We start from the raw sequence: 16,210 nt of genomic DNA, 5'->3' as shown, positions 1-16,210 counted from the left end.
GACAGCCAGAAGAGAAAGCGGAGAAACTGAAGTCTGCCAACAACCAATGAGCTTGGAAGAGAACCCTGAGCTCTACATGAGAATGCAGCCCCAGTTAACGCTGTGATTTTAGATTTGTGGGAATCTGAGCAAAGAACCAGCCATATTGTACCCAGCTGCTAACTTCATACAGCCATAGAAACTAATACAGATGGTAATTTGGAAGAGAGGAACAGCACGGACGAAGGCTCAGAGGTGTAAAGCAGCAACGTGCATTTGGAAAACTGAGGTCACTCGGGATAGGTGAACGGGAAGAGTGGGAGGCACGGGAGGTGGTAAAATACAATGCTGAGAACTTGGCTTTGGGTCAGAGAGACTGTGCCCTTGGACTAGTTAACTTAGTTCTCTGTGCCTCAGTTTTCTTGAAGGTAAAATAGGGCTCATACTAGTAGTTAAAACAAAGCGTTGTTTAGCGATTTGCATATGGAGGGTTCAACACAGTCTTGAGATATGATAAGTGTTCGAAAAATAGTGGGTAGTCATATCTGTAGCAATTAATCATGTGCAGAATGGACTAGACTGAGGAGATGCTAAGTAATGTGGTTTCTTAACAGTGCAGTTAGAGATCCCCTTATTGGGATGGCCTGGGGAGCTTATTAAAAATGCAGATGGGGGCGCCTGGGTGGCACAGCGGTTAAGCGTCTGCCTTCGGCTCAGGGCGTGATCCCGGTGTTGTGGGATCGAGCCCCACATCGGGCTCTTCCACTATGAGCCTGCTTCTTCCTCTCCCACTCCCCCTGCTTGTGTTCCCTCTCTTGCTGGCTGTCTCTATCTCTGTCGAATAAATAAATAAAATCTTTAAATAAATAAATAAATAAATAAATAAATAAATATGCAGATGCCTGAATCCTACCTTGAGTCCAGACAAAATCAGACTCTCTGGGGGTTGGGCCTGAGAATCTGCATTTTCAGAAACTTGCCAGGTGACCTTTCTGCGATAGCCAGGCCTTGGTAATAGTGCGGGTGAGAGCCAGTGACTGACAGCAACAACCAGGGCGTGGGCAGTGAGAGCGGGAAGAGGGCGGCAGAGTCTGAGGTAGTTAAGATCTGCAGAGCTGGATAACTGAGCAGGGGGACGGCGAAAGAAGCCAGGCGAAGGATTAGCTAGGGACATGGGGGCGGGCGTTAGGTGGAGGCCAGACCTCCTCAGGCAGGGAGTGGGGCCTGTTCTTCAGAACCGTGGCTGTGAGGAAAAGGAGAGAAATCGGGTGGGGCCTTGAGGAGTACACAGCCTTCTCCTCATGTCTGTTGGTGTGAACTAGACACACGGCCAACAACACCGTGGCCTTAGCTGGGCCGCCCTGTGCCCACCGAACCGGCCTGACGTTCTCAAAGACGGGGGGTCTAGATGCCCGAGGTCGAGGGTGCAGATACGTTTATAGGTGTGGGGCTCGGCCCATGAGGCAGGAAAGCGGACTGGAGTCGAGACAGGCTTCACCCTGTGGAGAAGAAGGCAGGGAAAAAATGAGCGCCCACAGGTCAAAGGGTCGCTGAGCTCTGTTGAGGGCCCAGCTGGGTTAAAGAACAAGAGTCCTGCACTAGTGACGCTTATCTGCGAGTGTCGCCACAAGGATTCTAGGGAAAGGCACCCGTAGTGATCAGCCTCGGAAGCACTAATAATTGGCAGCTATCCCAGGGTTACAATTATTGTTATTGTATAAGCCAGGCAATGGCACCTCTCTGCCCAGAACCTTCTGATTTCTTCCTACCTCACACAGAGTGAGAGCCGAGGTCCTAAACTCGGAGCTCAGCCTTCCTCTGTCTCCCTCAGTCCTCTCTGCGCCAGCCACACGGGTCTCCGATCTGTTCACCAACCACGCAGGCTGGCTCCCACCCCCACGCCTGTGTCCCTGATGTCCCTTCTCCCTGTAACACTCTTGTTCCAGTCATCCCTGTGGTTTGTTCCGTCCCTCCTTCAGAACTTTGCTCAAATGTCTCCTCAGTAAGACCTGCCTTGATCTGCCCGATTCCAGCTTGCAACGTCCTTGTCTAGGCCCCAGACCTCCGTACCTGCTTTTCTGCTTTATTTGGTCCCATGGTGCTTTCCTCCAGGGCCAGGCCCCAGGCCTTATTTTTCTGCCTATTGCCTATCTCTCCTCACTAGAACACCTGTGTTTGGTTCACCACAGTACCCCAGAGCCTACCTCCGTGCCTGGCATGGAGTTGGCAGTCAGCAAATATCCATCATGCAGGAATGAATGATCCCTTCACTAAGGTCAGAGAGCCCCACTGCCACCACCTAAAATAGCTCTCCTGCTATCCCTCTCTGTCCTCACTCTGCTTTGCTTTTCTTCAACAAACTTATCCACGCTGGTATTATATATCTGTCTGTTTGCTTATTGTTTATCTCCCCAGCTAGACGTCAGCTCCCGGAGGGCAAGGGTGTAATTTATTCACTGTGTATCCCAAATGCCAATAATGGCGCCAGGTACAAAGTAAGCACGTGATACACATTTACTGAAACACTGTGTTATCATCATTGTTTACTCTTATTATTAATCGTGGTATTGGAAAGCAGAAGGTAAGGAGCAATTGCCCTGTGAAGAGTGGACAAGGGCAGGAGGAAGGTCTTCAAGCAGGACATCCTAAATGCGTCTTCTGTGGAAACTGCAAGAGGGAGCAAGGATCCTCACCCCCCCACCGCCAGCCTGGCCTACTCGCACCCCCAGCACTCTGGACACCAAAATCGTGGACTCCAGCACAAGCAGTGCCCAGTTTTCTTTTCTCTCCTCGCCAAGTACCTGGAACAGCACACACCGGTGCTCTATAAATACTTGCGAAGGGAATGCTCAGGAACTTCCTGGAACTTTGGAAGAAGCGGCATTAACACCGACATCCGGTCTGTCTGTTCTTGGACGTGTACCAAGCAGCACTTCATTTTCAAAGTGGAACTCGGCCACTGAGGCAAGCTCTGGGGTCTTCCGTCCCGGGGAGGGGGGGCAAAGAAGCAGAGAGCAGATACCAGAACCACATTGCCTGGTCCAAACCCTAGATCCACTGCCTACTTAGGTAACCTCTGTGCCTCAGTTTCCTCATCTGTCAAAGAAGGATAATTGTAATATCTCATAAGGTTGTTATGTGAGCAGATATATATGTATATATTTAACACATATAATAGATAAATATTTGCATGTATATGTGTGTACACAGACACACACATTTTTTTTTAAAGATTTTATTTATTTATTTGACAGAGATAGAGACAGCCAGCGAGAGAGAGAACACAAGCAGGGGGAGTGGGAGAGGAAGAAGCAGGCTCCCAGCGGAGGAGCCTGATGTGGGGCCCGATCCCACAACGCCGGGATCACGCCCCGAGCCAAAGGCAGACGCCCAACCACTGTGCCACCCAGGCGCCCCTACACACACATTTTTAAACGGTTCCTGGTATATGCCAAGAACTACAAAAGGTTTGAGAGTTCACCCCACTTGTAAGCTTGTAAGTTACCCTACCACCTTTTCATAAATGTTGGCAGATGACGCAAGACTCTGGTCAGAGGCAATGGATGAAGGACTTTATGACTCACATCAATGGCAGCAGAGTATCAGCATTTGTGCCAGTTTCCTGAGCCTGATTCTCGTGGAGCCAGACAAAGATGCCCACGCGTACAGTGGGTTGTATTACAGGAGCGGGGCCCTGAGCTTCGGGAGCCAAATATTTTATAATGGGCAGTAAGCATTGCTCTTTGCTTCAGTGGGAGGCACTATCTCTATCTTCCAAGGCTCTTTGCTAACCAACATCTCTGAAAAGACAACCTGGATCAAAGAGTCAGGACCCCTGCTTATGGGATGTATGGAAGTATAAGAGAGCCCTGAGAGTTGTCTCCCAAGAGCATGTGGTAAGGACTACTATAACTATTAATGGTAAGAATACTATGGAAAATGGACCCGTACAATATAACTTCATTTCTCTTGGTGACTCTGAGATGGGTAGAAATTATAACAAAGCAAACCAAGACAGGGACGAAAGAAAAGTTACAAAGACTAATGGCAAGTCATGGCATATGAGTTAACATTCAGTGACTAGACTACCAAATGCTCTTCACAAATGGGTTTCTGGGGGGAAAAACTGCTGTCAGCAATTGATTGTGATCTTGGGCAAATGAGTTTGCAATTTCATGCTGAATAATCTATCACTCCATATCTTGGAGACTCAGGCACTCAATCTTTTTTGACAGGCAGCATGTCTATTCTATTGCCAGGAAGGAAGGCGGTTGTCAAATTCCTAATTTTTCTCTGTGAAAAATTAACATTTAACTCAAATATAAGATCTGGAGGAACACATAAGACCTTAATTACATAGCACAATCCATGATACGTGGTAATTAATAAACTGATGAAAAATTCATTGGAATTCAGAGAAGAATCAAGGGGAAAAATTGGCCAGTGTGAACACCGAGCTTCTATAAAATGTTTAAGTCTTTCCAAATGGGCAGCCACTTCCCTGTCATAATTATAATTTAATCATTCATATGATTATTTCATTTCATAAGACTTTAGTTACACACCAAAATCTATGCAGAGAGAATATTTCTTTAAACTTTGCGATTTCTAACAGTTATAGGAGCGTGTTAGAGATTTTTGAAGAAGGCCGGCTCAGCTACCTGAAATATGAATTTTCTTAAAGATGTGAGAGAAGACATCTGTTTGAATCCTGGCTTCGCCATTCACTAGCTGTGACCTCCAGCAAGTTCTTTGAGCTCTTTGAGCCTGTTCCCCTATGCAAATGGGGATGATAATGACACAGGAGGTTGTGGTGAAGGTGAATGGTTATTGCTGCGAATTAATCATATGCCTCCTCGCCTCCAGAATCTTAACCAAACCAGACCAGGAACCAGAAGGAGATTGAAATGCAGCAACCAGCTGGACTGGTTAATAAGCTAGTACTTAGGCAGAAATTGGGCTCCCTATACCCACCCTCCCCACCCTGGGCTCTGGCTGCTCTGGGTGATACCAGGCAGCCCCAGGGAGGAAGCCAGGCTGCCCCACATCCTTTGGGAAGCAGGAAAGAGAGCAGCCAGTGAGAGGCCTGCTATTTTCCGTCCTTCGTGTAGTATATTCTGCTTCTTAAACATCGGTTGATGCGTTCAATTACATTCACTTATTCATTTATCCCACAAGTAATTATAGTGGGTATATGACTTGCAAACTATTTGCAAACTAAAAAATGAGCAAGGCTGTGGTGCCTGCCTTCATGCAGCTTATAATCTTGCACGCAGATGGACAGGGGATCAAACCACTGCAGTTTTTCTCCAGGAATCACGATGGAGATTATACGAGAAATATATTTGTAAACATTTACCGAAAATACCTGGCCCATGCTAAGCACTCTCAACTATGGGTGGCTTCTACTATCACTACTACTACTACTATTATGAACCAACTTTGTGGTTTTGCATATCACAACACCACTTGGTCTATGAATAATTATTTCTTAAAATCAGCTTTACCAGTCCCCCTGAGCAAGCGTCTGTGAAATGACAGGTAGAAGGCCTAGTTTTATTTCTATAATACACATGAAAATAAAATATGCAATTATTCAGATAAAACCTGATCATCTGAAGACCTGGCACATCATTTCCTCTCCCAGCACACCTGGAGAAATGCTGTTTTATGAAGGGCTTCAGTCTCCTTTCAACTGCTTGCAGAAATTAAACTGCATGAGGGCAGGCATCAAAGCCTGGTTTATTTTTTAGTGTTGCAAGTGGTTTGCAGGCACCCTGGACAAGCAGTACACCCTCAATAATTGTTTGTGGGGAATGAATGAATGGATGTAATTGAATGCATCATCCAATGTTCAGGAAGCCAGAACATTCTAGGCGAAGGACAGAAAATAAGAGGCAAATTAAGAATTGCAGTGAGCTGCCTCTGCTTCTCCCAGCCTCTGCCTCTCGGATAACTGACCTGCCCTGCCCTCCCAATTTTCTCTCTCCCCTTTCAACAAACCAAGCTCCTGGCTTATTTGACAGCAAGTTGGATGGGGCTTAGGATGGAATGAATCTTGCAGTTGTAATGAATCAGAAACTGGGCACAAAATCAGATCTCAGCAACAGCAGAATCCTCTCACTGTTTAAAAAGCTCTCGTCCCTTAGGCTTGAACAGATTAGAGGCTAATAATTTATGTTGAAATCCTGCGAAGCCCTCCACAAAGTCCTATTGCTTGTCCCTGCCTTTTGACTGACGGATATGAAAATAGGGACTGATTTGAAAACCTAAGGCTGTTTAGCTAGAGCAGCATTAATTTCTCCATTAGAAACTAAGAAATGAGAGGGTGGGGAGGCCCCAGACAACCACAAAGAAACAGATGTTGCCAGTGGAAGGCCACGCCTTTTTTCCAAATAGGAAACTCACACCAGCTTTTCCAGCTTGAGTTAGCTCTCTGAGCCTCCCCGACCTCAAATTGGCAACCATAATGTTTTCCATGCTAGTTAAAATGCCCTTAAGCTACAGTCATTAGATTTGCTGGACAGCGGCATCATTCTGATGTTATCGGCTCTGTCTTCCTGTTTTCATGAATAATGTATAAGAAGGAGCTGTTAGAAATGGATTCTTCCATGGCTGACGGTATCGCCACCAGACAGGTCCCTGAATCCTCAGTCATTTTATCTGCAGCATGAACAGATCTCCAGCCTCTGCAGGCTACCCCCCGGCTGCCTGCCATGCCGGGAGAGCCTTCCAAAGACGCCCTATCTCCCTTTCTAATCTCAATAGTCAGGAAACAGGCGGCAGGGAGACAAGAAGTGGTGTCCACCACCTTCCTTCCTTTTCATTTTTGCTCCATGTCAGAGGGGCATGGCAGGGGCTACTGATCGCCAAGTTCATGGGTTTGATTCCTGGCCCTGCCCGATGTGGGCCAGCCCGCCTTGCTCTGTCTGTATCCAGATGCCTGTGTTTCGAAAGCACTTCTCCTGGGGCACGGGTGAGGGCTGGGAAGGATAACCTTTCTTTGCCTTTTCCTTTGTTTTCTTCTCTATTTCTCTGTGCTCACATCTATCGTATCATTACAAAGAAAAGGCACATCTTTCAACCCTGCCCCTTCACTCATTCATTCAACATATTTTTATTATCTACGAGGCTTCCGGTGGAGGAGGCATGCAGTAATCAAGGATTATAGAAATGAATTGAAAATGTGTACAAAGAGGAGCATCCGTTGTGGGTGGATAGTAGAGGGAAGCAGCCGAGTCAGGGAAGACAGTGAAGGTATGTAAGACTAAGAGCTGAAAGTCAGTGGATGTCATCCAGGCAGCAAGGATAGCATGTGCAAAGTCCCTGTGGCAGGAGGGGGCAGGGTTCCCAGGAGAGGAAGCAGAGGGTGACCCAGGGGCCACAGGATAGTTTGCAAAAAGGGGCCAGCACTTCTCTGCCCCCTTTGACATCTTATCCACTCATCCACTTTCTCCTTCCCAACAGTCTCCCCCTCCCTTAGAGTCCAAGAATTGCACAGTCCTGGCTCTCCTCCCCCTTCCTGGCTGTTCCTACCCTTCCAGATTCGTCCACTCTTGCCTCTTAAACTGCAGGTGTTATTAACTTAGAAGTTTCCCACGCCTCTGTCCCCTGGTGTCAGGCTCGGTGCCTGTCAGCTAGAAGGAGACCCATGAACGCGGTTCTGAGTGCCGACTGAGAACCGGAAAGCATTCTGAACACCCAACATGGGACTGGGTAAACTTGTTACACCCACACACCGGAGGGTCGCACCGTCATTAAAAGTGATGTTTTGGAAAACTAATGATCTTGGAAATGTCTCACGATATAACATGAACTTAAAAGCAGCATATAAAATTCATCCTAAAGTATGACCTCAATTTATGTGGAAAAAAAGACCGGAACCAAATTCATCAACATACTGATAGGGTAGCTCTGTGGGTAGTATTCTCTGTGGTTTTAATTTCCTTTATCAAACTGCTCCATCTTCCCCTTAAATGGGTTAACTAATTTAATTCATAAATCGTTTAAATGATTTAATTTAATTGAACTGATAATAGTCAAGCACTCACTATATGCTAGGCATCACTACCAAGTCAATGACGGGCAGAACACAAACATGGTCTCTGTCCTGAAGAATTGCTTTTTTAAATTAAAAAAAAAAAGTTTTTTTCAAAACAAGATGACTTAAAAACATCACTCTGAGAAAACCACTCAAAACTGCTTTCTCCTGCGGCTGTCAGTGGGGAAACTCCACCCAGCAGCACGGTGATGTTACCAGCTAAGGGTGCCAAGGACTGAACCTTGATGATGTCCATTTGTCATTTGTGCCTGAGGCAAGATGCTGAGAACAAGGGCTCCCTCCTGTCAGCACCTATGACTCTGGAGTGGAAAACTCTGTACCACCGCCTTATAAAATTAGTCCCCCCTCCCCGGATGCCTGCAGCCACTTCATTCCAGCCCTCCTGTGGGGACGTTACCAGGGATTTTCTTCCATTGCCATCAGGCCTCGAAGATTCGAGATGAAAATGCTGCCTGCTCACACGTCTGAAGCTTGGCTCACTACCTGCTGCTTCCTAACCATACCCAAAGCAGGGGCTTGCGGTCAAACCACAGCCAAAACACCAGCCAGAGTGAGCAAGAAGACAGCAGGAGCCCAAGGACCCCTGTAAACTATTGATTGTCGTCAGTAACAGGGAGATAACAGGCAAATGAGATATGGGGGATGGACAGAGACTTTCCTGAACCAATGGTAGGGGACAGGAGTTCTCTAATAAAAGCACAGCACGTGTATGAACAGTTCAGCTCCCCAGTTCCATATTTCTCATCAAGTGGGATAGAATGTTTCTCTTCTGTGGTTCTCTTGCTCCTCTTTGAGCCCAGCAGTCTTGTCTCTTCCTGCTTCTCCAATATTCCATCTTCGTCTTGTCTGAAAGAGTCTGTTTCGGAATGGCAGGGCTTCCTGGTGATGAAGAGTATATCACCCGAGAATGAGTTTAAGTGGCAGACAGAATGAGCGATATTAATTCCACTCCTAGCTGTCTACTTTAACACCCTCAGGAAAATCTGGGTCTAGCACATCCTACCTGATTTCATGATAGGCTATGGCAGCCTACGCTTTAAAAAGTGAGTTAATATCTAGAGAGCCGATACAGAGAAACACTACTAAATACTTTGTGATGCGTGTGGTCCGCAAAGGTGGTAAAATCGGTGAAGTGGGGGGCGCATGTGTGGCACGTGGAAAATACGAAGGGGAGTTCTGCCGCACATCCAAGGTGCCTCCTGGGGAAGGGCCAGGAAACTCTCCGGGTTCCTTTCAGTAACTCAGATGTAGACATTTGCATTCATTCTGGATGAACGCAGTTCTGAATCTCAGACCTTCCTGCTGTCTAAGACGTGAGTTCTCAAGCGGTAGACTTCATCTCCTTCAGGGCGCTTTTGTTTTAAACATCAGGAAATCTCACACAAAAATGCAGATCTGCGGTCCTCTTTGAAAACCGCAAGTTCTGACCCCCTGGGCCTACACCCCTGCACGGCGACAATCAGGTGACAGACCACGGGCCCCAGGCATCTCTATTCTCTGACACAAGGTCCTATGGGGGCACTTCTGTTCCTGGGGCTGCCCCGGGACTAAGCGTAAAAAGAGCGTTCCTCTTCTGTAAGGTTTCTCTTCCCCTGCTTCTCCTCCTTCTCTGTCTTCTCTTCTTCTTCCCTAGCAATCCCTCCCCACCCCCACACTCATAAACACATCTCCAGGAAATGGCTGTGAGCGTAAAACTCCTCTCTTCTCCCACTGATGCCCATGGCTCTCCTTGCCTGGATGGTGGCCCAGATTCACTGATGATCCCCAGCTTGAAGACTGATTGCCTTTTAGCCACTTGATTGGCACAGGATCGTTTGAAACTGCCTTATGTGTTATTTTGGGGTAGGATATGTGGTGGGTGTAAAAATTCCATTTTCTTCCTACTACTGTATTGTAAGGGAAGGGACACGTGTTTTGGAGCCCAAGTGAGTTCAAATCCTGATTCCCTCATTCGCGGGTTATGTGATCTTAGGAAAGTCATTTAACTCCTCTGCTCCCCAGTTTCCTTACCTGTAAGATGGGGATCATAGCACAGGATTTGTATAAAGATGAAATGAATATATAAAGTGCTTAGGGTAGAGCCTGGCACACAGTAAGGGTTGTAAAAATGTGGGCCTATTTTATGAGTAATAGTCTTCCCTCCTATGAACTGCCATTGGGCTAAGGTCTAACTCTGTACCCTGGGTACGATAGTATTAGTCATATTCCTTTTATCCACTCCTGATTACTGTCAACGTAAGTGCAGGCACTACACTGAGCCTTAGACACACAAAAAAATAAGAAAGTGTCTTCGCCCTTCAAAAAGCATCCTATCCCTAGTTGATTTGGAATTTAAGGTTAGATTAAATAAATATCATATGGCAATTGTTTAAATAATTAGAAGGTTGAATTAAGCAAAGATCACATGATAATTGTTTAAATAAGCAGGAGGCTTATGGAGAACAAAGCATTGCATTATTCAATATTTGGTCCATAAGATTCAGTCTCCCAAAGAGTTAGAGACAAATTAGCATCTCGGAAGGTACCCCTACTACCTGGACATATGACCAGCAGAGTGGGAGCCAGCGGGGAGGAGCGGAGGCTATCACAGGAGAATGACCAAGAGTATGTGGGTCATGCGCACCCCCCCCCCCCGTTTGAGGGAACACAGGCTGGCGTTGGGACTGGGGGTGGGGTGAAATAGGTCCCAGATTCAGAGCAGCCAGAATCTATTCAGTTCTGTTTCTTTGTGTGATTTAAAGTTAATTGAATTCACTGTGCCTCAGTTTCCCTACTACAATGGAAGCATACTACGCCTTTTCTCATTTGTACTGAAGTATTTGCTAATAATCAGGGTGATATGCGGCACCTGCTGGGTGGTCCCGCCGCTAGAATGCAGAATCTGAGGGGGGTCGACCAGCATTCTAGCAGGGCTGGCCGACTCCAGGGGCAGCTGCAAGTCCTTCTGCAATCGATATCTCCATCAACAGCCAGTGATGTGTTAATTAGCATATTGAATATCAGAATTTGTTTTTATTGCTGAAATTAGTGACTTGTTAGTTTGCATAATGCATGTTAGAAACAACTCTCATCAAAGACAGTCAAGACGTGTGATTGGGCTAAAAGGGTTCAGAGACAGCCCCGCCCCCATCCCCCACTCACCTGGAATGATTAGGGAATAAGAATCCAGCCAGGCCCTGACACCTATCCCATTGGGACAGCGCCTGGGGCTTGACCCCGAGTCAGTTTCTGGCCACGGGCAGAGGGGATTTCTGATGGCACCAAGCCCACTGGGGGCCCAGCATCGTGCCTCAGAAAGCAAAAAGGATGGAGATTTGGAGCTTCATCAGGATTATGTCATCAAGGTTTTATGCCTGGGTGGCTAAAGAAATTCTGTCTAAAAGTGGAAGCATGGCAGAATTTGGCTTGAAGCTTGCCTTAGTTCAGCCAGGATGTGGGGTTTGGGGGAAGAGCCAACATCACCACCTGGGGCTCTCTCTCGTGGCTACTGTTCACCATCCAGAGAAGATGTGAGCGCTCTGCTTGACCAAACTGGCCTAGGTCTGTTCCCAAGAAGGGCGGGGGGCACTACATGGGCTCCAGGGCCCTGGCCAGATGACCTCTTTGATTTTCTGGGGCTTCTCTTCCCACCCAGCCTTGATGGGTGGATCTTGAAAGGCTGATGGGCGAGCCAGCACCAGGCAGCAGTGGCTGGTGTCTGTAGAGGGCTGGTAGTGAAGGAAAGCTCTCAGTGGTTTTCATCTGGTTTACATATGCTTTCCATTTCCTCCTAGCTGTTCCCAAGGGTCCAAGGAAGGTCCTCACTCTCCTTGCTATCCCAAGTTAGTCCCATCCAGCACTTCCCTACTCCAGCTTTACCTAGAGAGCCACTCCCATCAGTGTTTCCCCAACTCCAGTCTGAATCAGAGGGAGAGGGTGAGGCAGGCCAGGAAGAATACAGACATTTCCTCGCTTTCCCGGGCCTTCTGGTGCACTCACGTTAGAATGGTGTTCTCAGACTGAAATCCGGCCACAGCGTGGAAAATGTCAACATCATCAACTGCTCAGGTCTAGAACAGAGCTGTCCAACAGAACTTTCTACAGTGACGAGCACGTTCTCTATCAGCACTGTCCAATATGGCAGCCGCTTGCCACCCATAGCTGGTGAGCATTAGAAATGCGACTAGTGTGGCCGAGGAACTGAATTTTAAATTTTATTTCATTGTAATTAAATTAAATGGCCACATGTGGCCAATGGCTACTATATTGGACAGCACAAGCCTGGAGCCTGGCCACTCTCCCCAGCCCTCAGTACTTTGTCTCAAGTCTCAATCTGTCTGATGTACTGCCAGCCTCATCCTTCCAATCTCTTGTCGTGAGCTGAACTGCCTGGCTCTCTCTCTCCATGCTTCAACTCTCCAGAGTGTTCTGGCTTGGGTGGTTAAAGGGAAGGAACCCACTGCTTTTTCGAACATTCTCACAAGAGGGAGAGACAAGAGATTAGGCCTCCAGGAAATGGGGAGTTCAAGATACATGGGACGAATAGAACACACTGTTTGGCACTAATGACTCTCGTGGTGGGTGCTATCATGGTAATAGTGGTAACGCCTTGCTCTCCACTTGTATACACGTATGCGTACGTTGTCACGGTGCATCCTGCGTGCAGGGCAAGGAGAGTAAGAATGAGACTCCCCACGTCAAGGATAAGAAAACGAAAGGTCAGCTCAGCTGAGGGGATCTCACAGCATGTGATGATGGAGCTGCGACCAGACCAGCTGTTCCAACTCCTACCTCCTCACCACTGGGGTCTCTGAGTCAGCCCCACTTAGAGAGGGCACACGGATGGGAGAAGAGAGAAGACAGTATCACCCCAACAGAATGACAGTGCCTTAAATGGGGCTCTTTTGTTTCACACCCACGGAGAGCCACACTGGGTAGCCTGTATATCGTTTCATTCTCTAGCACTGTCGAAGCCCAAATGAGTTCAGAAATGGGGGATCTGCTCTCCAGAGCCCCCAGTTTGTCGTCCTGATGCATTCTTACTGTTTTCTTAGGGATCTTATGAACGAGTCTCTTCGTAGCAGGTTCTCTGCCCTTTGCACGACTCCCGAGGGTGCCCTCCTGTACAATGTAACCTGCGGCACAGTCGTATTGCTCTAATGGACTTTATTCCTGCATCGGACAAACTAGGTTTCTCACCTTCCACTTCAGTTCAATTCATTTTCCCATTATTTTTCTTGGGTGTTTCAATGAAGCACATATTAGGCTAAGGGTTCACAACCTTGGCTGCTTATTTGAATTTGTGGTGCTTTTATAAAAAACACAAGGTTTCGCCCCTTGAGAAGCTGGGGTTGGGTTGGGCATCTGCCTTTTCTCAAAGTTCCCCCAGATGATCCCAATGCCGAGAACCGAGACTCCTAGAGCACTGGACCAGTAATCAGGACACTCATGTTTCCCACACGCTAGCCTCCCTGAGCCTGTTTCCTATTCTGTAAAATGGAGAGAGATGAGGTCTGTCCTACTTTTATTAGTTTTAAAGCATGCGAGCTTGTACGAGAGAATTTGGAAAAGTCATCTGTATTTACGCTAGTAGGGAGCTCGTGGCCAGCAGTCAGGCCCCACCTGCAACCAGACCAGGCGTTCAGTCAATTGGTGACATTTCCACACGGGTTCGCATGGCCTGCTTGCCTCCATCACACCATGCTAAAATGGGCAGAGGGTGGGTGGAGCCCAAAATACTTTAACTAGAGTGTAATTGTGTGGGCAGCTCCTACTGCAGCTAGGTAATTCTGGACAAATGGAAGCTCGCCGGCAGGAAGCTGTATTTATTTCCAAAATAGCTGGTGAGAGCCCCCAGGAATTTTAGACATACATTTCAGTTTTATCTGTTTTGAGACCTTTAGGCCATGGGATTAGAAAGCTCCAGGCATGAGTCAGAAGGCAGAAACACACAGTTATTTATGCCCAACCTCAGAGCTAATACTCAGGGTGAACCCACAGCCATCTGATGTGGGAACATCTTAATCTGAGAAATCAAATGCAGGAAAGATATTACCCCCTTACTCTTTATGTTCAGCAACACACACACACACATACACACGCACACACACATTAAAGGCCCCAAATCAGGCTGCTATTGATCCCTAGCTATATACAAATAACAGGTTACATGAAACTCAAAGATGCTGACAGTACTTTCTTTTGAAACGTCATGGTTTTACCTCTGGCAAACAGATCTGCGTCATCTCCATTAATTACATTTTGTGTATTCAGTGTATCACAAATTAGCCATAGCAGGACAACAAATGCATTAAGGATTTTTCATTGATAAAGATACTGGGAAGAGGAAGTTAAGCTTTTGATGGCCCTGACGCAACTCTCAAACTTCTTATGTAGCAAATTCAGATTCTTTCTGCTAAGACAGACATGTTCAAACTATAGCTTCTACCAAAATTACTACGAAGAACAGTCGTCAGGATCCTATCCCAAACTTAGAGAACCAGAAACTATTGGATGGGGGCTGAGTCATCTGCATTTTAAACAAGTGTTAAAACCCAGTTACTCAGTATGCCTGCAGGGAGCTGTTTAGAAGTATCAAAGATAGGGTAAATAAAACAGGAGAAATCACAATCCCCATCTGAGCACCCCTGGAACACTTTACGCTAAAAACAGCTGGCATGAGAGGGACCCCAGAGATCATCTCCCTGTCTTCCTGATAGATCATAGGTTGGGTACCCCTGAAGCACTTTGATTAGAACTTTGGATTTCTGACAGGATTGCCTAATACAGTTGTTCAAGTTGAGCACTACATAAGAGGACTACATATAGAGGACCACCATTTATAGCAAAGGCATTTGTTTTGTATATTTATTACCATACTTTTCTGGCAGATGGCACTATGTGTCCTGTTCCAACAATCAGCCCATAACAATTTTCCAACAGATGTAAGCAAAGTGTCTTGAAGAAGGGAAGAGGGTTGTGTTTTTGTAATTCATACATAGGCACAGTATTTGGGCTAGCCCCAGCCCAGTTCTAGTTCCTGTCCACCGGCTTCTTCCCTGAATGTCCCTGGGGGGAAAGGCTGCTTCTGCCTCTGGGAGGGCTAAGTGAGCAGCAGCCTGGCTTTCACACCCCAGGAGCCCCTCCACCCGCTCCCAGGGCATGTTCCCTGTGCACTGCTGGTCAGAGCATAAAAGCAAAGCAAGCAGTCTAGCTTCCTACTGGTCAGTTTCCAGGTGTGGCCATTTTTTCCCCGAGCTACCCTGCAAGAGTGGAAGACCTCACCTCCACCTTTCTTTCCTTCCTTCCCCAAGTTCTGCTTGGGTTATCCCTGTGATATAAAAAGACCCACTCTTGGACCCTTTTTCAGTTTTTCCTTTCCTTCACATCTGGCCTTTACCTTCAAGACATCCAGGCCATTCCTATATCTAACCTGGGTGTCCGAACCCTCCCTGTTCAGGGATTTTAGGGTACTGTTGATTACCCCAAAACTTTGAGGTTTGGGCCTATACTTCCTGCCTCCCAAGGAAGTATCAAAAAGGAAGGTTTTTTTTAAAAAAAGATTTATTTATTTTTTTTAGAGAGAGAGCACACATACTCTAGAGAGTGGGGGGAGGGGCAGGGGGTGAGGATCTTCAAGCAGACTCCCCAGTGAGCAAGGAGACCCACGTGGGGCTTGATCTCATGACCCAAGTGATCATGACCTGAGCCAAAACCCAGAGTAGGGTGCTTAACTGACTGAGCCACCCAGGTGCCCCCAAAAGGAAGTGCTTCTCAGTGAGAAGTTGATGGACCCTCAAATTCTATCTTGCCCCTTCCCCTCCACTTTCACACCCCAGCTGCTGTCAGGGTAACCTCCCTTTCCGTCTCATCTTCACACCTCTCTTTGTAAGCCGGAGCAGAATGAGGAAGTACGAGCTGGTAGGGCTAGTTTAAAATTCTCTGAAGGTGGGACACCCAACTTCTAGGATCCTGGAAGCCACTCTAAGAGGGTACAATGTTAGATGACCATCTGGTGTGGGGGGGAGGGTACTTTCTAAGCACTGGTGTGCTTTTGAGAAGCAAGTGTTTTATAGGACAAGTGGATGCCGTGCTGGCTGGAGGGAACTTTGCCCACAGCAGGAACCCTGACACGTTCGTTTTTCCATGTGCACACAACAGGTACACTGATCATTCATTCAGCGAGCATTC

At 47.1% G+C, this 16,210-nt stretch overlaps 1 long non-coding RNA gene across 1 annotated transcript in view; it reads right to left on the bottom strand.

Annotated features, from left to right (window-relative positions):
* Positions 1-507: 507 nt before the first annotated feature.
* Positions 508-16,210, bottom strand: part of LOC123780756 (uncharacterized) — a 31,952-nt gene continuing 16,249 nt past the window's right edge. The window contains exon 3 of the long non-coding RNA XR_006776501.2: positions 508-1,478. This is a non-coding gene — a long non-coding RNA (uncharacterized LOC123780756). The remainder of the gene's footprint in view (positions 1,479-16,210) is intronic.

The sequence above is a fragment of the Ursus americanus genome, chromosome 17 (assembly GCF_024610735.1).
Source record: "Ursus americanus isolate L20-20 chromosome 17, mUrsAme1.1.p, whole genome shotgun sequence".
In the NCBI taxonomy this organism is placed as follows: Eukaryota; Metazoa; Chordata; class Mammalia; order Carnivora; family Ursidae; genus Ursus; species Ursus americanus.
The sequence above is the reverse complement of the archived record's forward strand: the minus strand, read 5'-3'. Positions and strand labels throughout refer to the sequence as shown.